The sequence below is a fragment of the Tenrec ecaudatus genome, chromosome 4, assembly GCF_050624435.1.
Source record: "Tenrec ecaudatus isolate mTenEca1 chromosome 4, mTenEca1.hap1, whole genome shotgun sequence".
Classification (NCBI taxonomy): domain Eukaryota; kingdom Metazoa; phylum Chordata; class Mammalia; order Afrosoricida; family Tenrecidae; genus Tenrec; species Tenrec ecaudatus.
Window position 1 is genome coordinate 132,290,661 of NC_134533.1, and position 22,913 is coordinate 132,313,573.

A 22,913-nucleotide genomic window follows, 5' to 3' on the forward strand; every position below is an offset into this window, starting at 1 on the left:
TATGGTTAAAGGGAACCAGGATATCCCGATCTGATCCCGTTACTTCAAGTGTGGGCTGACATTGCCACTAAGAAGCCTGCAAATATAAAAGACTTACTCCCTCCCGCAAAGAAAGGGCCCTTGTTTCCAAGGTTTCAGGAAACATGGAAGGACCGGAAAAACAAACGGTCCAAGTTCCCAAAACCACATAGGTGGAGGCCATCCCTCCACATCACCCTCCCCCACCCCTCCCCTCCCTCACCCCTCCCCTCCCCCATCACTCCCCCACCCCTCCCCTCCCCTCCCCTCCCCATCACTCTCCCATAATCGGCTTTATCCCATTTTGCAGGAGAACTCTGGGAGTGGGAGAGCTGGCTTCAAACCCTTTCTTTCAACCCCCGCCCTATAAGGTTTCTAGGGTCCAGAAATAGAACACTTCTAACAGGCCCTTATTGAGTCACTCCCTCCCCCACCGGCCCCCCAAACTCACCCCCACCCCTAACAAGCAGCCCCACACACACACTAGTACTGGTATGACTTCCATACTCATCAGCCCACCTGGAATGCTTGCCAACAACTTCTCCAGGTGCTGTTCACAACGGAGGAGGGTAGCCCTTCCAGACAGAGGCCCAGTAAGCAGTCAGTGAACCTGATGGTCAGCGAGCGGGCACTCCCCACTTGAGAGAAACTCTTTTGGCCACTACACCAACAATGTGGGATCTCAATTCCTAGCAAGGCCCAGAGGACTTTACCAGGTATCAACCATTGCTCTTACATGACCCTCTGCAGAAGAGCTAGGAAACCTATGAATTTATCTAAGGTCAGTGAGAATTTTCAGGTTCCTATAAGAGAATATCCGCCTGCCTTTCTAGAGTGGCTGAGGGAAGCCTACGGGCTTTATATCCCTAACGGCCCGGAGGCACTGAAAACAGGAGGGCAATAAGTATTGCCTTTATTACTCAGTCAGTCTGCCTCAGACATGACAAAAAGTGGGAAGGGTTTGAAGGGAAAAATCTTAGCGATTTGGTACAAGTGGCTCATTGAGTGTATAACAACAGAGATGACCCTAGCACGACAGAGACAAAGAAGCTAGCTAAAATAATCGTAATTGCCATGAGATACCCCAGAGACTCAGGAAAAGGAGAGCATGGCCCACTCACGGAGAGACTAACCTGTGGGCACCGCCAAGCCATGGGGAAGGACCAATGTGCCTACTGCAGGAAAGAAGGACACTGGAAAAATCAGTGCCTTGAAAACCCCAGGAGAGGTGCACGACCCTCCACTAGAGTGGATGGGCCTCATCTGCACGTAGAAAGACCCAAGCAAGAGACAATAATGCTTGAAGAAGCTCAATGAAGGGGTCAGGGCTCTGTTTCACTTCGCCGCCAAAAGCCCAGGCTAACTCTCCAAGTAGGAGGCCAGGCAGTAAATTTCTTGGTGGACACAGGGGCCACCTTGTCAGGTTCAGAAAGGAATATGGGCACATTTTCAAGAAGAAAGATGTGAATTACTGTGAGCCTATGATTCCTTCCACAGATAACTCACACCAGAAGGTTTGCATGGAGGGTAGGTGGGTTTCCCAAGACAACAAAATAACAAATATCTATCAGCCATTTGGCCCAGTTAGCCACCTGGTTATGATATCACTGGCTTCTGGCTCAGCTGCTGAGCCAGCGAAGCAGTTATAGCAGGAGAAGACTAGGTGGCCGGTGGCCATCAACGGAAGGACCAAATCTCCACAGTGGGCTTCCTGTTTCAATATGGAGCCACGTATGTTACCTGCTGGACACCATCTCTATCCTGAGCTCATAATTGCCATCGCAGGTCTAGAATGCGGCGCGCAGGTACACACTATATGAAACAGTCTCTGATTAACCCCTCTCGATAACTTGCTGACATGGGAGTCTGGATAATCCTGTACATTTACTTTGCAGATTAGAAAACTCACTCAAAAACACACGGGAGTTGACCCAGAGACACACAACTGGTTAACAACAAAGTCATATTCACAACCAGCGTCTGGACCAAGAGCACGGTGCCCCACAGAACTGTGCCCATCGAGCAGTCAATATCTCCTGGACTCTCAAAAGATCTGAGCTGATACCCACCCCCCCACATCCTTGCAGCCCCAAAAGATTGTATTTCACAGGATGGCACCGGATCTGCAGCTCGCGGAGAGGGACATATCTGATCAGAGAACACAGGGCAGAACAAGGGGGAGGAGGGGAGAATGGAGCACATCCTGGCCCAATACACCTTGAGGATGATGTTCCCAATCAGAGAAGCCAATCCACAGAGAAGACCACATGGGCAGCCCCACGATGAGAAACGTCCCTCAAAGACCCTTAGCCTTAGAGGGGACAACACTGGACACACAGTGTGGGAACTGCGCCCGAACTGATCCTGCCACTTCGATGCATGACACTAAGAGAGTGCAGCGGAAGAGTAAGAAAACGGAGCATCAAAGTCCCCGGGGAATGCCAAAGGTGGACTTTGTGGTCAGGGTTCGGTGCCCCCACAGACTGGACTGGAAAACACTCCTAAAGTTCACCACACAGTCCTTGTACTTTTCTTTCTGGTTAGTGTTGTTTTCTTTTAGTGTCATTGGATTTGGGTTGGGTTTTGTTTTCATTTTTGTTTGTTTTTTTTTCTTTTTGCTGCTTGGTTAAGCTCAGTCTTGTTTTGTGCATGTTATTACCTTTACAGGTCTGTCTAATTAAGAGAGGCTGGATGAACAATCTGGAGGAGTAAACATGTGACCGGCCCTTTCCATTGGGCATGGGAGTGAGCACGGTGGGGGGAAAGGAAGTGGTGTAAAGAAACCCAGAGACAAGGGTACAACAAGTGATGGAAAACGGTAGTGAGGGGGATGTAGGAGGCCTGGTAGGGCGTGATCAAAGGTAATGTAACCAAGAGGAATTACTGAAACCCAAAGGAAGACTGAGCATGTCAGTGGGCACAAGAGGAAAATCAAAGAGTATAGAAGAGTGAGCTGGGAAGCAAGGGCCAGTTATAGACGTCTAAATAAAGGCATGTACATATGTACATATATTTACAAAGGGGCATGGGGAAATAGATCTATGTCCATATGTTTATAGATTTAGTATTAAGGTAGCAGATGGACATAGGGCCTCCGCTCAAGGACTCCCTCATTGCAATAACACTGTTCTATTAAATTGGCATTCTAAGATGCTCACCTTCCCTACACAATCACTGACCACAAAGCGGCTGCATAAGCAAATGTGGTGAAGAAAGCCGATGGTGTCCAGCTACCTAAAGATATAGCGTGTGGGGTCTTAAAGGCCTGAGGGTAAAGAAACAGCCATCTGGCTCTGAAGCAACAGAGCCCACATGGAGAAAGCATACCAGCCTGTGTGATCACAAAGTTTTAAAGGGATAAGGCAACAGGCATCATGAGAACAAAAAAATCTTATCATGGAGAATGAGAGGGGACTGCCGGGTATAGACCCAAAACCTATTTGCAGTGCACTGGACATCCCCTTACAGAAGGATCTCAGAGTGGAGATTAAAGAATACAGGGTATGAGACAGCAAAGATGAAACACAACTTTCCTCTAGTTCTTAATGCTTTCTCTTGCCCCACTATCATGATCCCAGTTCTACCATACTAATCTGGCCAAACTAGAGAAGGTATTCTAGTACCGATAGGAATTTCAAACACGGGGGATCCAGAGTGGATGGGCCCTTTACCAGTGTTATGAGTGGAGATACTGGGAGGGTGGAGGAAGGGCAGGATGGAAAGTGGGAACCGATTACAAGGATCTTCATTGACCTCAAAAGAAAGGTGGGTGAAAATATGACAAAAGAATTAGTACATTTCCAAGGATTGATGAGGGATGGGTGGCGGGCATTGAGGGGGGAAAAATGAGGAGCTGAGGCCAGGGGCTTGGGTGGAGAGTGGATATTTTGTGAATAAGGAGGGCAATTAATGTACAGATGTGCTTCAAACAGATGATGTATTTATGGATTGTGGTTAGTGTTGTAGGAGCCACTAATGAAAAGATCATAAAAGAAACAAAAATAATCTGGGCAGAGGGCTCATGCAAGGATGATCTCAGGCTGGATTAGACCAGTCAAAACAGCTACTGGAGTCGCCTCACCCTGTGTCTATTATTGAGTCAGCCATGATGCTTAGGACCCACAGCCCCAGCAGCTGGCCAGAGAGGGAGGTGGATCTCTGAGGCCATTCCACAGGGGGAATGGTCCTCTGTCCTGCAGGGCCCACCCTCCTTTGTAAGCATGCTGCCTGGGGCAAGGCTTTCATGGAGTCCACACCATGGGAGCTCTACTACTCATGGGGGATTGGCAGGAAGCCTCTGCTCATGCGCACACACCACCAACTAGCTGGAGGATCTCCGTGAACAAAGCCTGAGGCAGAAAAGAAGCCCACTAACTGATGCTGTAAGAGATACAATCAGCATCCAGAAACCTGCAACTGGGAGTAAGAGGCAGCATACCTTGGTCCCAGCCCCTCCCACTCTAATCTACAAGGAGTGACATTGCAAAGCAGAGGGTTTTCATAAAGCACTTCCAGGACTGTGGAATGAGCAGCCTCGTTTGTGGACATGGATACTCTGTGATCCAGACGTACTACCTCCTCCCTTACAGTCAGCTGAGACAAAAACCCTTGCAAGCAGAAAGCCATGCATCTGAACAGTATCCACCAGCCACTCATGTGCAGCACAGCTGCCTCCAAAGAGCCTTCCTGAGTGAGAGAGAAATCATGCAGAAGCCTGGTCTGCACTCAAGAGAGTTTTATGAGCGTTAGGGAGGCGTGGTGGGCAAGTCTGGCCGACCCCAGTGGCTGAATTGAATTTACATGGCCTAGATTGGTCAATCCAGGTACAGGAACCACCCAGGTGACCTCCCCTTCATGGCCAGAAATCTGGACCTCTGAGCATGCACAGGGTGCCTCTCCTAACTGGGCTCTTATCTTGGCCCTATGGGCATGCATAACGGATGCCCCAGTCCCTAGCATAGCTACCTAACATTTGCCCCCCTGAAGAGATATGGACCCAAATCTTTGGGGTACTGGGCGACGACATCTCTAGCTGCTTCCTGCTGGCAAAAGGGGCGAGGATGGGCTTTGGGTCCATACACTTCCTACACTGCTGGGAGGGGTTGTCCATTGAGGGCAACTTTATCCAGGATGGATAAGGTTGAGGTGGTCCAGGAGATGGTAGTCGTGGACCTGGCACACTTGGTTCAGAAGCTTTAATCACCCGATAACTTCTGAGAAAAACAAACGGTCTAAAAGGTGAACAGTTTGACTACGACAAGGCTAAGCTTGTGAGGTGGCAGTGGCCTTGAAATTAGGTGAGTGTCACAGGAAACAAAAATAATCTTAGGATTACCAGACATGTGTGTTTGTTCATTGGAAGTACAGGAAGAGGGATAAAAGCATTCACACTTTCCCCTAGGAGGGCACAGGTTTGGGCACTACTAGGTGCAGTCGGATCACTGATTCATTTATGATGCTAAGGTCTTGGACCCGCTGATAAGACCCATCCTTCTTTTTAACCCTATAACGCTTCAATTTTAATTTTGGGAAAAAATTTTCTTTTTGTTGTGGACTTTCATAGTTATAAATATATATATATATATATATATATATGTATTAATATATACATTTTTTAATGTTATGAAAACATCATGCTTCGCGTTATAGAGTTAAATGGAAATAATGGGCTAGTGCAGGACGAGTCAAAAGTGACCAAAATAGAGTAACTGCCTAAGCCATTTTGAATTTTCTTGGGTTCAATTGGAGTAAAGGCTTGTAAATTACCCGGGGTCCAAATTCCCATGGTGCCTCCTACAACGGGTAGAATGTTCAGGGATGTTTCAGGGCTGGGAGATTAATAACCCCTAAGTCCAGGATACCTTAGGGCAGGGGTCCTTAAACTGTTTACCCAGGGGGCCAGTTCACTATCCCTCAGGCCTTTTGAAGGAAAGACTATAGTTTAAAAAAACAAATATTACGAACAAATTCATGTGCACACTGCACATCTTGATTTGAAGTTCAAAAAAAAAAATAAATGGGGCACATACACCCGGCAGAAAGGATCAACGTCCTCGGCTGTCTGCATGTGGCCCACAGGTTGTAGTTTGAGGACCCCTGCTCTCGGCATTCACCAAGAATATGTGGTTTCAACCCAAAAGCTTGGAGACTCTACAATTGGTTTAAAAGTGATGGGGCAGAAGGAGTCCCTGATTGACCCACGCAAGACTAGTTTTCCCACCCCCTATTACTAAGAGTTCATAGTTATGGTTAAAGGGAACCAGGATATCCCGATCTGATCCCGTTACTTCAAGTGTGGGCTGACATTGCCACTAAGAAGCCTGCAAATATAAAAGACTTACTCCCTCCCGCAAAGAAAGGGCCCTTGTTTCCAAGGTTTCAGGAAACATGGAAGGACCGGAAAAACAAACGGTCCAAGTTCCCAAAACCACATAGGTGGAGGCCATCCCTCCACATCACCCTCCCCCACCCCTCCCCTCCCTCACCCCTCCCCTCCCCCATCATTCCCCCACCCCTCCCCCCCCCTCCCCTCCCCATCACTCTCCCCTAATCGGCTTTATCCCATTTTGCAGGAGAACTCTGGGAGTGGGAGAGCTGGCTTCAAACCCTTTCTTTCAACCCCCGCCCTATAAGGTTTCTAGGGTCCAGAAATAGAAAACTTCTAACAGGCCCTTATTGAGTCACTCCCTCCCCCACCGGCCCCCCAAACTCACCCCCACCCCTAACAAGCAGCCCCCCACACACACTAGTACTGGTATGACTTCCATACTCATCAGCCCACCTGGAATGCTTGCCAACAACTTCTCCAGGTGCTGTTCACAACGGAGGAGGGTAGCCCTTCCAGACAGAGGCCCAGTAAGCAGTCAGTGAACCTGATGGTCAGCGAGCGGGCACTCCCCACTTGAGAGAAACTCTTTTGGCCACTACACCAACAATGTGGGATCTCAATTCCTAGCAAGGCCCAGAGGACTTTACCAGGTATCAACCATTGCTCTTACATGACCCTCTGCAGAAGAGCTAGGAAACCTATGAATTTATCTAAGGTCAGTGAGAATTTTCAGGTTCCTATAAGAGAATATCCGCCTTCCTTTCTAGAGTGGCTGAGGGGAGCCTACGGGCTTTATACCCCTAACGGCCCGGAGGCACTGAAAACAGGAGGGCAATAAGTATTGCCTTTATTACTCAGTCAGTCTGCCTCAGACATGACAAAGAAGTGGGAAGGGTTTGAAGGGAAAAATCTTAGCGATTTGGTACAAGTGGCTCATTGAGTGTACAACAACAGAGATGACCCTAACACGACAGAGACAAAGAAGCTAGCTAAAATAATCGTAATTGCCATGAGAGACCCCAGAGACTCAGGAAAAGGAGAGCATGGCCCACTCATGGAGAGACTAACCTGTGGGCACCACCAAGCCATGGGGAAGGACCAATGTGCCTACTGCAGGAAAGAAGGACACTGGAAAAATCAGTGCCTTGAAAACCCGAGGAGAGGTGCACGACCCTCCACTAGAGTGGATGGGCCTCATCTGCACGTAGAAAGACCCAAGCAAGAGACAATAATGCTTGAAGAAGCTCAATGAAGGGGTCAGGGCTCTGTTTCACTTCGCCGCCAAAAGCCCAGGCTAACTCTCCAAGTAGGAGGCCAGGCAGTAAATTTCTTGGTGGACACAGGGGCCACCTTGTCAGGTTCAGAAAGGAATATGGGCACATTTTCAAGAAGAAAGATGTGAATTACTGTGAGCCTATGATTCCTTCCACAGATAACTCACACCAGAAGGTTTGCATGGAGGGTAGGTGGGTTTCCCAAGACAACAAAATAACAAATATCTATCAGCCCTTTGGCCCAGTTAGCCACCTGGTTATGATATCACTGGCTTCTGGCTCAGCTGCTGAGCCAGTGAAGCACTTATAGCAGGAGAAGACTAGGTGGCCGGTGGCCATCAACGGAAGGACCAAATCTCCACAGTGGGCTTCCTGTTTCAATATGGAGCCACGTATGTTACCTGCTGGACACCATCTCTATCCTGAGCTCATAATTGCCATCGCAGGTCTAGAATGCGGCGCGCAGGTACACACTATATGAAACAGTCTCTGATTAACCCCTCTCGATAACTTGCTGACATGGGAGTCTGGATAATCCTGTACATTTACTTTGCAGATTAGAAAACTCACTCAAAAACACACGGGAGTTGACCCAGAGACACACAACTGGTTAACAACAAAGTCATATTCACAACCAGCGTCTGGACCAAGAGCACGGTGCCCCACAGAACTGTGCCCATCGAACAGTCAATATCTCCTGGACTCTCAAAAGATCTGAGCTGATACCCACCCCCCCACATCCTTGCAGCCCCAAAAGATTGTATTTCACAGGATGGCACCGGATCTGCAGCTCGCGGAGAGGGACATATCTGATCAGAGAACACAGGGCAGAACAAGGGGGAGGAGGGGAGAATGGAGCACATCCTGGCCCAATACACCTTGAGGATGATGTTCCCAATCAGAGAAGCCAATCCACAGAGAAGACCACATGGGCAGCCCCACGATGAGAAACGTCCCTCAAAGACCCTTAGCCTTAGAGGGGACAACACTGGACACACAGTGTGGGAACTGCGCCCGAACTGATCCTGCCACTTCGATGCATGACACTAAGAGAGTGCAGCGGAAGAGTAAGAAAACGGAGCATCAAAGTCCCCGGGGAATGCCAAAGGTGGACTTTGTGGTCAGGGTTCGGTGCCCCCACAGACTGGACTGGAAAACACTCCTAAAGTTCACCACACAGTCCTTGTACTTTTCTTTCTGGTTAGTGTTGTTGTCTTTTAGTGTCATTGGATTTGGGTTGGGTTTTGTTTTCATTTTTGTTTGTTTTTTTTTCTTTTTGCTGCTTGGTTTAGCTCAGTCTTGTTTTGTGCATGTTATTACCTTTACAGGTCTGTCTAATTAAGAGAGGCTGGATGAACAATCTGGAGGAGTAAACATGTGACCGGCCCTTTCCATTGGGCATGGGAGTGAGCACGGTGGGGGGAAAGGAAGTGGTGTAAAGAAACCCAGAGACAAGGGTACAACAAGTGATGGAAAACGGTAGTGAGGGGGATGTAGGAGGCCTGGTAGGGCATGATCAAAGGTAATGTAACCAAGAGGAATTACTGAAACCCAAAGGAAGGCTGAGCATGTCAGTGGGCACAAGAGGAAAATCAAAGAGTATAGAAGAGTGAGCTGGGAAGCAAGGGCCAGTTATAGACGTCTAAATAAAGGCATGTACATATGTACATATATTTACAAAGGGGCATGGGGAAATAGATCTATGTCCATATGTTTATAGATTTAGTATTAAGGTAGCAGATGGACATAGGGCCTCCGCTCAAGGACTCCCTCATTGCAATAACACTGTTCTATTAAATTGGCATTCTAAGATGCTCACCTTCCCTACACAATCACTGACCACAAAGCGGCTGCATAAGCAAATGTGGTGAAGAAAGCCGATGGTGTCCAGCTACCTAAAGATATAGCGTGTGGGGTCTTAAAGGCCTGAGGGTAAAGAAACAGCCATCTGGCTCTGAAGCAACAGAGCCCACATGGAGAAAGCATACCAGCCTGTGTGATCACAAAGTTTTAAAGGGATAAGACAACAGGCATCATGAGAACAAAAAAATCTTATCATGGAGAATGAGAGGGGACTGCCGGGTATAGACCCAAAACCTATTTGCAGTGCACTGGACATCCCCTTACAGAAGGATCTCAGAGTGGAGATTAAAGAATACAGGGTATGAGACAGCAAAGATGAAACACAACTTTCCTCTAGTTCTTAATGCTTTCTCTTGCCCCACTATCATGATCCCAGTTCTACCATACTAATCTGGCCAAACTAGAGAAGGTATTCTAGTACCGATAGGAATTTCAAACACGGGGGATCCAGAGTGGATGGGCCCTTTACCAGTGTTATGAGTGGAGATACTGGAAGGGTGGAGGAAGGGCAGGATGGAAAGTGGGAACCGATTACAAGGATCTTCATTGACCTCAAAAGAAAGGTGGGTGAAAATATGACAAAAGAATTAGTACATTTCCAAGGATTGATGAGGGATGGGTGGCGGGCATTGGGGGGGAAAAATGAGGAGCTGAGGCCAGGGGCTTGGGTGGAGAGTGGATATTTTGTGAATAAGGAGGGCAATTAATGTACAGATGGGCTTCAAACAGATGATGTATTTATGGATTGTGGTTAGTGTTGTAGGAGCCACTAATGAAAAGATCATAAAAGAAACAAAAATAATCTTGGCAGAGGGCTCATGCAAGGATGATCTCAGGCTGGATTAGACCAGTCAAAACAGCTACTGGAGTCACCTCACCCTGTGTCTATTATTGAGTCAGCCATGATGCTTAGGACCCACAGCCCCAGCAGCTGGCCAGAGAGGGAGGTGGATCTCTGAGGCCATTCCACAGGGGGAATGGTCCTCTGTCCTGCAGGGCCCACCCTCCTTTGTAAGCATGCTGCCTGGGGCAAGGCTTTCATGGAGTCCACACAATGGGAGCTCTACTACTCATGGGGGATTGGCAGGAAGCCTCTGCTCATGCGCACACACCACCAACTAGCTGGAGGATCTCCGTGAACAAAGCCTGAGGCAGACAACAAGCCCACTAACTGATGCTGTAAGAGATACAATCAGCATCCAGAAACCTGCAACTGGGAGTAAGAGGCAGCATACCTTGGTCCCAGCCCCTCCCACTCTAATCTACAAGGAGTGACATTGCAAAGCAGAGGGTTTTCATAAAGCACTTCCAGGACTGTGGAATGAGCAGCCTCGTTTGTGGACATGGATACTCTGTGATCCAGACGTACTACCTCCTCCCTTACAGTCAGCTGAGACAAAAACCCTTGCAAGCAGAAAGCCATGCATCTGAACAGTATCCACCAGCCACTCATGTGCAGCACAGCGGCCTCCAAAGAGCCTTCCTGAGTGAGAGAGAAATCATGCAGAAGCCTGGTCTGCACTCAAGAGAGTTTTATGAGCGTTAGGGAGGCGTGGTGGGCAAGTCTGGCCGACCCCAGTGGCTGAATTGAATTTACATGGCCTAGATTGGTCAATCCAGGTACAGGAACCACCCAGGTGACCTCCCCTTCATGGCCAGAAATCTGGACCTCTGAGCATGCACAGGGTGCCTCTCCTAACTGGGCTCTTATCTTGGCCCTATGGGCATGCATAACGGATGCCCCAGTCCCTAGCATAGCTACCTAACATTTGCCCCCCTGAAGAGATATGGACCCAAATCTTTGGGGTACTGGGCGACGACATCTCTAGCTGCTTCCTGCTGGCAAAAGGGGCGAGGATGGGCTTTGGGTCCATACACTTCCTACACTGCTGGGAGGGGTTGTCCATTGAGGGCAACTTTATCCAGGATGGATAAGGTTGAGGTGGTCCAGGAGATGGTAGTCGTGGACCTGGCACACTTGGTTCAGAAGCTTTAATCACCCGATAACTTCTGAGAAAAACAAACGGTCTAAAAGGTGAACAGTTTGACTACGACAAGGCTAAGCTTGTGAGGTGGCAGTGGCCTTGAAATTAGGTGAGTGTCACAGGAAACAAAAATAATCTTAGGATTACCAGACATGTGTGTTTGTTCATTGGAAGTACAGGAAGAGGGATAAAAGCATTCACACTTTCCCATAGGAGGGCACAGGTTTGGGCACTACTAGGTGCAGTCGGATCACTGATTCATTTATGATGCTAAGGTCTTGGACCCGCTGATAAGACCCATCCTTCTTTTTAACCCTATAACGCTTCAATTTTAATTTTGGGAAAAAATTTTCTTTTTGTGGTGGACTTTCATAGTTATAAATATATATATATGTATTAATATATACATTTTTTAATGTTATGAAAACATCATGCTTCGCGTTATAGAGTTAAATGGAAATAATGGGCTAGTGCAGGACGAGTCAAAAGTGACCAAAATAGAGTAACTGCCTAAGTCATTTTGAATTTTCTTGGGTTCAATTGGAGTAAAGGCTTGTAAATTACCCGGGGTCCAAATTCCCATGGTGCCTCCTACAACGGGTAGAATGCTCAGGGATGTTTCAGGGCTGGGAGATTAATAACCCCTAAGTCCAGGATACCTTAGGGCAGGGGTCCTTAAACTGTTTACCCAGGGGGCCAGTTCACTATCCCTCAGGCCTTTTGAAGGAAAGACTATAGTTTAAAAAAACAAATATTACGAACAAATTCATGTGCACACTGCACATCTTGATTTGAAGTTCAAAAAAAAATAAATGGGGCACATACACCCGGCAGAAAGGATCAACGTCCTCGGCTGTCTGCATGTGGCCCACAGGTTGTAGTTTGAGGACCCCTGCTCTCGGCATTCACCAAGAGGATGTGGTTTCAACCCAAAAGCTTGGAGACTCTACAATTTGTTTAAAAGTGATGGGGCAGAAGGAGTCCCTGATTGACCCACGCAAGACTAGTTTTCCCATCCCCTGTTACTAAGAGTTCATAGTTATGGTTAAAGGGAACCAGGATATCCCGATCTGATCCCGTTACTTCAAGTGTGGGCTGACATTGCCACTAAGAAGCCTGCAAATATAAAAGACTTACTCCCTCCCGCAAAGAAAGGGCCCTTGTTTCCAAGGTTTCAGGAAACATGGAAGGACCGGAAAAACAAACGGTCCAAGTTCCCAAAACCACATAGGTGGAGGCCATCCCTCCACATCACCCTCCCCCACCCCTCCCCTCCCTCACCCCTCCCCTCCCCCATCACTCCCCCACCCCTCCCCTCCCCTCCCCTCCCCATCACTCTCCCATAATCGGCTTTATCCCATTTTGCAGGAGAACTCTGGGAGTGGGAGAGCTGGCTTCAAACCCTTTCTTTCAACCCCCGCCCTATAAGGTTTCTAGGGTCCAGAAATAGAAAACTTCTAACAGGCCCTTATTGAGTCACTCCCTCCCCCACCGGCCCCCCAAACTCACCCCCACCCCTAACAAGCAGCCCCCCACACACACTAGTACTGGTATGACTTCCATACTCATCAGCCCACCTGGAATGCTTGCCAACAACTTCTCCAGGTGCTGTTCACAACGGAGGAGGGTAGCCCTTCCAGACAGAGGCCCAGTAAGCAGTCAGTGAACCTGATGGTCAGCGAGCGGGCACTCCCCACTTGAGAGAAACTCTTTTGGCCACTACACCAACAATGTGGGATCTCAATTCCTAGCAAGGCCCAGAGGACTTTACCAGGTATCAACCATTGCTCTTACATGACCCTCTGCAGAAGAGCTAGGAAACCTATGAATTTATCTAAGGTCAGTGAGAATTTTCAGGTTCCTATAAGAGAATATCCGCCTGCCTTTCTAGAGTGGCTGAGGGAAGCCTACGGGCTTTATACCCCTAACGGCCCGGAGGCACTGAAAACAGGAGGGCAATAAGTATTGCCTTTATTACTCAGTCAGTCTGCCTCAGACATGACAAAGAAGTGGGAAGGGTTTGAAGGGAAAAATCTTAGCGATTTGGTACAAGTGGCTCATTGAGTGTATAACAACAGAGATGACCCTAGCACGACAGAGACAAAGAAGCTAGCTAAAATACTAGGAATTGCCATGAGAGACCCCAGAGACTCAGGAAAAGGAGAGCATGGCCCACTCACGGAGAGACTAACCTGTGGGCACCGCCAAGCCATGGGGAAGGACCAATGTGCCTACTGCAGGAAAGAAGGACACTGGAAAAATCAGTGCCTTGAAAACCCCAGGAGAGGTGCACGACCCTCCACTAGAGTGGATGGGCCTCATCTGCACGTAGAAAGACCCAAGCAAGAGACAATAATGCTTGAAGAAGCTCAATGAAGGGGTCAGGGCTCTGTTTCACTTCGCCGCCAAAAGCCCAGGCTAACTCTCCAAGTAGGAGGCCAGGCAGTAAATTTCTTGGTGGACACAGGGGCCACCTTGTCAGGTTCAGAAAGGAATATGGGCACATTTTCAAGAAGAAAGATGTGAATTACTGTGAGCCTATGATTCCTTCCACAGATAACTCACACCAGAAGGTTTGCATGGAGGGTAGGTGGGTTTCCCAAGACAACAAAATAACAAATATCTATCAGCCATTTGGCCCAGTTAGCCACCTGGTTATGATATCACTGGCTTCTGGCTCAGCTGCTGAGCCAGCGAAGCAGTTATAGCAGGAGAAGACTAGGTGGCCGGTGGCCATCAACGGAAGGACCAAATCTCCACAGTGGGCTTCCTGTTTCAATATGGAGCCACGTATGTTACCTGCTGGACACCATCTCTATCCTGAGCTCATAATTGCCATCGCAGGTCTAGAATGCGGCGCGCAGGTACACACTATATGAAACAGTCTCTGATTAACCCCTCTCGATAACTTGCTGACATGGGAGTCTGGATAATCCTGTACATTTACTTTGCAGATTAGAAAACTCACTCAAAAACACACGGGAGTTGACCCAGAGACACACAACTGGTTAACAACAAAGTCATATTCACAACCAGCGTCTGGACCAAGAGCACGGTGCCCCACAGAACTGTGCCCATCGAGCAGTCAATATCTCCTGGACTCTCAAAAGATCTGAGCTGATACCCACCCGCCCACATCCTTGCAGCCCCAAAAGATTGTATTTCACAGGATGGCACCGGATCTGCAGCTCGCGGAGAGGGACATATCTGATCAGAGAACCCAGGGCAGAACAAGGGGGAGGAGGGGAGAATGGAGCACATCCTGGCCCAATACACCTTGAGGATGATGTTCCCAATCAGAGAAGCCAATCCACAGAGAAGACCACATGGGCAGCCCCACGATGAGAAACGTCCCTCAAAGACCCATAGCCTTAGAGGGGACAACACTGGACACACAGTGTGGGAACTGCGCCCGAACTGATCCTGCCACTTCGATGCATGACACTAAGAGAGTGCAGCGGAAGAGTAAGAAAACGGAGCATCAAAGTCCCCGGGGAATGCCAAAGGTGGACTTTGTGGTCAGGGTTCGGTGCCCCCACAGACTGGACTGGAAAACACTCCTAAAGTTCACCACACAGTCCTTGTACTTTTCTTTCTGGTTAGTGTTGTTTTCTTTTAGTGTCATTGGATTTGGGTTGGGTTTTGTTTTCATTTTTGTTTGTTTTTTTTTCTTTTTGCTGCTTGGTTTAGCTCAGTCTTGTTTTGTGCATGTTATTACCTTTACAGGTCTGTCTAATTAAGAGAGGCTGGATGAACAATCTGGAGGAGTAAACATGTGACCGGCCCTTTCCATTGGGCATGGGAGTGAGCACGGTGGGGGGAAAGGAAGTGGTGTAAAGAAACCCAGAGACAAGGGTACAACAAGTGATGGAAAACGGTAGTGAGGGGGATGTAGGAGGCCTGGTAGGGCGTGATCAAAGGTAATGTAACCAAGAGGAATTACTGAAACCCAAAGGAAGACTGAGCATGTCAGTGGGCACAAGAGGAAAATCAAAGAGTATAGAAGAGTGAGCTGGGAAGCAAGGGCCAGTTATAGACGTCTAAATAAAGGCATGTACATATGTACATATATTTACAAAGGGGCATGGGGAAATAGATCTATGTCCATATGTTTATAGATTTAGTATTAAGGTAGCAGATGGACATAGGGCCTCCGCTCAAGGACTCCCTCATTGCAATAACACTGTTCTATTAAATTGGCATTCTAAGATGCTCACCTTCCCTACACAATCACTGACCACAAAGCGGCTGCATAAGCAAATATGGTGAAGAAAGCCGATGGTGTCCAGCTACCTAAAGATATAGCATGTGGGGTCTTAAAGGCCTGAGGGTAAAGAAACAGCCATCTGGCTCTGAAGCAACAGAGCCCACATGGAGAAAGCATACCAGCCTGTGTGATCACAAAGTTTTAAAGGGATAAGGCAACAGGCATCATGAGAACAAAAAAATCTTATCATGGAGAATGAGAGGGGACTGCCGGGTATAGACCCAAAACCTATTTGCAGTGCACTGGACATCCCCTTACAGAAGGATCTCAGAGTGGAGATTAAAGAATACAGGGTATGAGACAGCAAAGAAAAACACAACTTTCCTCTAGTTCTTAATGCTTTCTCTTGCCCCACTATCATGATCCCAGTTCTACCATACTAATCTGGCCAAACTAGAGAAGGTATTCTAGTACCGATAGGAATTTCAAACACGGGGAATCCAGAGTGGATGGGCCCTTTACCAGTGTTATGAGTGGAGATACTGGGAGGGTGGAGGAAGAGCAGGATGGAAAGTGGGAACCGATTACAAGGATCTTCATTGACCTCAAAAGAAAGGTGGGTGAAAATATGACAAAAGAATTAGTACATTTCCAAGGATTGATGAGGGATGGGTGGCGGGCATTGAGGGGGGAAAAATGAGGAGCTGAGGCCAGGGGCTTGGGTGGAGAGTGGATATTTTGTGAATAAGGAGGGCAATTAATGTACAGATGTGCTTCAAACAGATGATGTATTTATGGATTGTGGTTAGTGTTGTAGGAGCCACTAATGAAAAGATCATAAAAGAAACAAAAATAATCTGGGCAGAGGGCTCATGCAAGGATGATCTCAGGCTGGATTAGACCAGTCAAAACAGCTACTGGAGTCGCCTCACCCCGTGTCTATTATTGAGTCAGCCATGATGCTTAGGACCCACAGCCCCAGCAGCTGGCCAGAGAGGGAGGTGGATCTCTGAGGCCATTCCACAGGGGGAATGGTCCTCTGTCCTGCAGGGCCCACCCTCCTTTGTAAGCATGCTGCCTGGGGCAAGGCTTTCATGGAGTCCACACCATGGGAGCTCTACTACTCATGGGGGATTGGCAGGAAGCCTCTGCTCATGCGCACACACCACCAACTAGCTGGAGGATCTCCGTGAACAAAGCCTGAGGCAGAAAACAAGCCCACTAACTGATGCTGTAAGAGATACAATCAGCATCCAGAAACCTGCAACTGGGAGTAAGAGGCAGCATACCTTGGTCCCAGCCCCTCCCACTCTAATCTACAAGGAGTGACATTGCAAAGCAGAGGGTTTTCATAAAGCACTTCCAGGACTGTGGAATGAGCAGCCTCGTTTGTGGACATGGATACTCTGTGATCCAGACGTACTACCTCCTCCCTTACAGTCAGCTGAGACAAAAACCCTTGCAAGCAGAAAGCCATGCATCTGAACAGTATCCACCAGCCACTCATGTGCAGCACAGCGGCCTCCAAAGAGCCTTCCTGAGTGAGAGAGAAATCATGCAGAAGCCTGGTCTGCACTCAAGAGAGTTTTATGAGCGTTAGGGAGGCGTGGTGGGCAAGTCTGGCCGACCCCAGTGGCTGAATTGAATTTACATGGCCTAGATTGGTCAATCCAGGTACAGGAACCACCCAGGTGACCTCCCCTTCATGGCCAGAAATCTGGACCTCTGAGCATGCACAGGGTGCCTCTCCTAACTGGGCTCTTATCTTGGCCCTATGGGCATGCATAACGGATGCCCCAGTCCCTAGCATAGCTACCTAACATTTGCCCCCCTGAAGAGATATGGATCCAAATCTTTGGGGTACTGGGCGACGACATCTCTAGCTGCTTCCTGCTGGCAAAAGGGGCGAGGATGGGCTTTGGGTCCATACACTTCCTACACTGCTGGGAGGGGTTGTCCATTGAGGGCAACTTTATCCAGGATGGATAAGGTTGAGGTGGTCCAGGAGATGGTAGTCGTGGACCTGGCACACTTGGTTCAGAAGTTTAATCACCCGATAACTTCTGAGAAAAACAAACGGTCTAAAAGGTGAACAGTTTGACTACGACAAGGCTAAGCTTGTGAGGTGGCAGTGGCCTTGAAATTAGGTGAGTGTCACAGGAAACAAAAATAATCTTAGGATTACCAGACATGTGTGTTTGTTCATTGGAAGTACAGGAAGAGGGATAAAAGCATTCACACTTTCCCCTAGGAGGGCACAGGTTTGGGCACTACTAGGTGCAGTCGGATCACTGATTCATTTATGATGCTAAGGTCTTGGACCCGCTGATAAGACCCATCCTTCTTTTTAACCCTATAACGCTTCAATTTTAATTTTGGGAAAAAATTTTCTTTTTGTTGTGGACTTTCATAGTTATAAATATATATATATATATATATATATATATATATATATATATATATATATATATGTATTAATATATACATTTTTTAATGTTATGAAAATATCATGCTTCGGGTTATAGAGTTAAATGGAAATAATGGGCTAGTGCAGGACGAGTCAAAAGTGACCAAAATAGAGTAACTGCCTAAGCCATTTTGAATTTTCTTGGGTTCAATTGGAATAAAGGCTTGTAAATTACCCGGGGTCCAAATTCCCATGGTGCCTCCTACAACGGGTAGAATGTTCAGGGATGTTTCAGGGCTGGGAGATTAATAACCCCTAAGTCCAGGATACCTTAGGGCAGGGGTCCTTAAACTGTTTACCCAGGGGGCCAGTTCACTATCCCTCAGGCCTTTTGAAGGAAAGACTATAGTTTAAAAAAACAAATATTACGAACAAATTCATGTGCACACTGCACATCTTGATTTGAAGTTCAAAAAAAAAATAAATGGGGCACATACACCCGGCAGAAAGGATCAACGTCCTCGGCTGTCTGCATGTGGCCCACAGGTTGTAGTTTGAGGACCCCTGCTCTCGGCATTCACCAAGAGGATGTGGTTTCAACCCAAAAGCTTGGAGACTCTACAATTTGTTTAAAAGTGATGGGGCAGAAGGAGTCCCTGATTGACCCACGCAAGACTAGTTTTCCCACACCCTATTACTAAGAGTTCATAGTTATGGTTAAAGGGAACCAGGATATCCCGATCTGATCCCGTTACTTCAAGTGTGGGCTGACATTGCCACTAAGAAGCCTGCAAATATAAAAGACTCCCTCCCGCAAAGAAAGGGCCCTTGTTTCCAAGGTTTCAGGAAACATGGAAGGACCGGAAAAACAAACGGTCCAAGTTCCCAAAACCACATAGGTGGAGGCCATCCCTCCACATCACCCTCCCCCACCCCTCCCCTCCTTCACCCCTCCCCTCCCCTCCCCTCCCCATCACTCTCCCCTAATCGGCTTTATCCCATTTTGCAGGAGAACTCTGGGAGTGGGAGAGCTGGCTTCAAACCCTTTCTTTCAACCCCCGCCCTATAAGGTTTCTAGGGTCCAGAAATAGAAAACTTCTAACAGGCCCTTATTGAGTCACTCCCTCCCCCACCGGCCCCCCAAACTCACCCCCACCCCTAACAAGCAGCCCCCCACACACACTAGTACTGGTATGACTTCCATACTCATCAGCCCACCTGGAATGCTTGCCAACAACTTCTCCAGGTGCTGATCACAACGGAGGAGGGTAGCCCTTCCAGACAGAGGCCCAGTAAGCAGTCAGTGAACCTGATGGTCAGCGAGCGGGCACTCCCCACTTGAGAGAAACTCTTTTGGCCACTACACCAACAATGTGGGATCTCAATTCCTAGCAAGGCCCAGAGGACTTTACCAGGTATCAACCATTGCTCTTACATGACCCTCTGCAGAAGAGCTAGGAAACCTATCAATTTATCTAAGGTCAGTGAGAATTTTCAGGTTCCTATAAGAGAATATCCGCCTGCCTTTCTAGAGTGGCTGAGGGGAGCCTACGGGCTTTATACCCCTAACGGCCCGGAGGCACTGAAAACAGGAGGGCAATAAGTATTGCCTTTATTACTCAGTCAGTCTGCCTCAGACATGACAAAGAAGTGGGAAGGGTTTGAAGGGAAAAATCTTAGCGATTTGGTACAAGTGGCTCATTGAGTGTACAACAACAGAGATGACCCTAGCACGACAGAGACAAAGAAGCTAGCTAAAATACTAGGAATTGCCATGAGAGACCCCAGAGACTCAGGAAAAGGAGAGCATGGCCCACTCACGGAGAGACTAACCTGTGGGCACCGCCAAGCCATGGGGAAGGACCAATGTGCCTACTGCAGGAAAGAAGGACACTGGAAAAATCAGTGCCTTGAAAACCCCAGGAGAGGTGCACTACCCTCCACTAGAGTGCATGGGCCTCATCTGCACGTAGAAAGACCCAAGCAAGAGACAATAATGCTTGAAGAAGCTCAATGAAGGGGTCAGGGCTCTGTTTCACTTCGCCGCCAAAAGCCCAGGCTAACTCTCCAAGTAGGAGGCCAGGCAGTAAATTTCTTGGTGGACACAGGGGCCACCTTGTCAGGTTCAGAAAGGAATATGGGCACATTTTCAAGAAGAAAGATGTGAATTACTGTGAGCCTATGATTCCTTCCACAGATAACTCACACCAGAAGGTTTGCATGGAGGGTAGGTGGGTTTCCCAAGACAACAAAATAACAAATATCTATCAGCCCTTTGGCCCAGTTAGCCACCTGGTTATGATATCACTGGCTTCTGGCTCAGCTGCTGAGCCAGTGAAGCAGTTATAGCAGGAGAAGACTAGGTGGCCGGTGGCCATCAACGGAAGGACCAAATCTCCACAGTGGGCTTCCTGTTTCAATATGGAGCCACGTATGTTACCTGCTGGACACCATCTCTATCCTGAGCTCATAATTGCCATCGCAGGTCTAGAATGCGGCGCGCAGGTACACACTATATGAAACAGTCTCTGATTAACCCCTCTCGATAACTTGCTGACATGGGAGTCTGGATAATCCTGTACATTTACTTTGCAGATTAGAAAACTCACTCAAAAACACACGGGAGTTGACCTAGAGACACACAACTGGTTAACAACAAAGTCATATTCACAACCAGCGTCTGGACCAAGAGCACGGTGCCCCACAGAACTGTGCCCATCGAGCAGTCAATATCTCCTGGAATCTCAAAAGATCTGAGCTGATACCCACCCCCCCACATCCTTGCAGCCCCAAAAGATTGTATTTCACAGGATGGCACCGGATCTGCAGCTCGCGGAGAGGGACATATCTGATCAGAGAACACAGGGCAGAACAAGGGGGAGGAGGGGAGAATGGAGCACATCCTGGCCCAATACACCTTGAGGATGATGTTCCCAATCAGAGAAGCCAATCCACAGAGAAGACCACATGGGCAGCCCCACGATGAGAAACGTCCCTCAAAGACCCTTAGCCTTAGAGGGGACAACACTGGACACACAGTGTGGGAACTGCGCCCGAACTGATCCTGCCACTTCGATGCATGACACTAAGAGAGTGCAGCGGAAGAGTAAGAAAACGGAGCATCAAAGTCCCCGGGGAATGCCAAAGGTGGACTTTGTGGTCAGGGTTCGGTGCCCCCACAGACTGGACTGGAAAACACTCCTAAAGTTCACCACACAGTCCTTGTACTTTTCTTTCTGGTTAGTGTTGTTGTCTTTTAGTGTCATTGGATTTGGGTTGGGTTTTGTTTTCATTTTTGTTTGTTTTTTTTTTCTTTTTGCTGCTTGGTTTAGCTCAGTCTTGTTTTGTGCATGTTATTACCTTTACAGGTCTGTCTAATTAAGAGAGGCTGGATGAACAATCTGGAGGAGTAAACATGTGACCGGCCCTTTCCATTGGGCATGTGAGTGAGCACGGTGGGGGGAAAGGAAGTGGTGTAAAGAAACCCAGAGACAAGGGTACAACAAGTGATGGAAAACGGTAGTGAGGGGGATGTAGGAGGCCTGGTAGGGCATGATCAAAGGTAATGTAACCAAGAGGAATTACTGAAACCCAAAGGAAGGCTGAGCATGTCAGTGGGCACAAGAGGAAAATCAAAGAGTATAGAAGAGTGAGCTGGGAAGCAAGGGCCAGTTATAGACGTCTAAATAAAGGCATGTACATATGTACATATATTTACAAAGGGGCATGGGGAAATAGATCTATGTCCATATGTTTATAGATTTAGTATTAAGGTAGCAGATGGACATAGGGCCTCCGCTCAAGGACTCCCTCATTGCAATAACACTGTTCTATTAAATTGGCATTCTAAGATGCTCACCTTCCCTACACAATCACTGACCACAAAGCGGCTGCATAAGCAAATGTGGTGAAGAAAGCCGATGGTGTCCAGCTACCTAAAGATATAGCGTGTGGGGTCTTAAAGGCCTGAGGGTAAAGAAACAGCCATCTGGCTCTGAAGCAACAGAGCCCACATGGAGAAAGCATACCAGCCTGTGTGATCACAAAGTTTTAAAGGGATAAGGCAACAGGCATCATGAGAACAAAAAAATCTTATCATGGAGAATGAGAGGGGACTGCCGGGTATAGACCCAAAACCTATTTGCAGTGCACTGGACATCCCCTTACAGAAGGATCTCAGAGTGGAGATTAAAGAATACAGGGTATGAGACAGCAAAGATGAAACACAACTTTCCTCTAGTTCTTAATGCTTTCTCTTGCCCCACTATCATGATCCCAGTTCTACCATACTAATCTGGCCAAACTAGAGAAGGTATTCTAGTACCGATAGGAATTTCAAACACGGGGGATCCAGAGTGGATGGGCCCTTTACCAGTGTTATGAGTGGAGATACTGGAAGGGTGGAGGAAGGGCAGGATGGAAAGTGGGAACCGATTACAAGGATCTTCATTGACCTCAAAAGAAAGGTGGGTGAAAATATGACAAAAGAATTAGTACATTTCCAAGGATTGATGAGGGATGGGTGGCGGGCATTGGGGGGGAAAAATGAGGAGCTGAGGCCAGGGGCTTGGGTGGAGAGTGGATATTTTGTGAATAAGGAGGGCAATTAATGTACAGATGGGCTTCAAACAGATGATGTATTTATGGATTGTGGTTAGTGTTGTAGGAGCCACTAATGAAAAGATCATAAAAGAAACAAAAATAATCTTGGCAGAGGGCTCATGCAAGGATGATCTCAGGCTGGATTAGACCAGTCAAAACAGCTACTGGAGTCGCCTCACCCTGTGTCTATTATTGAGTCAGCCATGATGCTTAGGACCCACAGCCCCAG